At 41.9% G+C, this 1,800-nt stretch overlaps 1 pseudogene; it reads left to right on the forward strand.

The window, feature by feature from the left end:
- Positions 1-1,467: 1,467 nt before the first annotated feature.
- On the forward strand, positions 1,468-1,586 carry LOC130595596 (5S ribosomal RNA; annotated as a pseudogene).
- The last annotated feature ends 214 nt before the right edge of the window (positions 1,587-1,800 follow it).

Raw genomic sequence — 1,800 nt, forward strand, 5'->3', positions numbered from 1 at the left:
TTGCAGGGACAGTGACTCCAGCCCTGCCCTGGGCAGCCTGTTCCAATGCCTGAGCACCCTTTTGGGAAGGAATTGTTCCTCATCTCCATCTAAACCTCCCCTGTTGCAGCTTGAGGCCATTTCCTCTTGTCCTGTCCCTTGTTACCTGGAAGCAGAGACTAACACCTCCTCACTACAACCTCCTGTCAGGCACTTGTAGAGAGGGATAAGGTGCCCCCTGAGCCTTTTTTTCTCCAGACTAAACTCCCCCAGGTCCCTCAGTCGTTCGCCATCATACTTGTGCTCCAAGCAATTCCCCAGCGCCACTGCCCATATATATACAGAAGAGTTTATTCCTAACACTTGTAGAAATTTATTACCTTTTTTCCTTTCAGATAATTTACTGTGCTTATCACACTAATACATACCATCTCTGGACACCAGGACAAACACCATCTTCTACCATTCATTTTGTTACTCTCTCAGACACCTCAATTACCTTTGTTTAGACTGATTATTAAATGATGGAAGAATTTATTTGTAAAGAAATTAATGGATTTACAAAAGAAAATAACCTCAATGAATATTATTTGTAAAATACTATTCCCCAATCCACAGCATTAATTAGCTGCAAACATTATCCCTCTCTAAATATTCTTGCAGATTTTTGTAACACCATGACGGTATTTACTGACTACGAGTATGTTCTCCATACTCACAAATCTGTACTGCATCTCAAAAAAAAGAACATCAGCACCTTTGCAAGGGAATTTTCTTGAGGTGAAGAGAAGGGAATTAGCCTAGACCCATTCTGGGTGTTCACCTGCTTTATGGCATGAGAAGGAAGAGCCAGATGGCTACCCTTGATTAGTTGCCTAATATTACTTGGTTTAAGTGGGAAAAGCCCATTCTAAAACCTGCATGTATAAGCAGCAACTTCCATTTGTGGCCACCAAAACTAATTGCTTTGTTTCATGTTTGTTTTCCCAAGTATGGGTTATGCGTGATGGAGCCCCGCTTTTCTGGATATGGCGAACATCTGCTTCTGATGGGAAATGGTGAATGAATTCCTTGTTTTGCTTTGCTTGCATGCACAGCTTTTGCTTTGCCTGTTAAACTGCTTCTATCTCAAGCCATGAGTTTTCTCACTTTTCCTCTCTCCCCATACCACTGGGGAGGTAGTGAGCAAGTGGCTGTCTGGTGTTCAGTTACCAGCTGGGGTTAAACCACAACAATGTTATTACAGTTTCTTATTAAATTGCCTAAAATAATTATTTTTTTAGGCACAGTTTTGTCCCAAGTGACCCTCATTAATTCAGTAACAGATTTACTATTGACTCAAATGGGAGCAGAGTTGGACCTATACAGCACAGATATTATTTTCTTTGTCTAATACTTCTTTACAAAATACACCAGAGAAAGCAATTGAGTGTTCCTTTTCTGACAACAAAAATCCATGGGTTTAATTCCTGTTTGAAAAAAAAAAACGCCTACAGCCACACCACCCTGAAAATGCCTGATCTTGTCTGATCTTGGAAGCTAAGCAGGGTCAGGCTCGGTTAGTACTTGGATGGGAAACCGCCTGGGAATCCTGGGTGCTGTAAGCTTTTTTATTTTTTTTTTGAAATTGCAAAGCCCTGGAGGGGTCCACTGACCTAGATACTTGCCCATACTGCCCCACACACCCTGCCACTCATGGCTGTCCAGCCACAGGGAAAATCTCTTGGTCCTCCTATATCATCGTTTAACCCCAGACAAGACCCAAACCTGACTCTGCTTAACTTTTGAAATCAGACGAAATGGTCATGGGCGAAATACACT

This window comes from Pezoporus wallicus, unplaced genomic scaffold, assembly GCF_028554395.1.
Source record: "Pezoporus wallicus isolate ANWC-B61680 ecotype Strahan unplaced genomic scaffold, APGP_CSIRO_Pwel_v1 contig_3489, whole genome shotgun sequence".
NCBI classification, from domain to species: Eukaryota; Metazoa; Chordata; class Aves; order Psittaciformes; family Psittacidae; genus Pezoporus; species Pezoporus wallicus.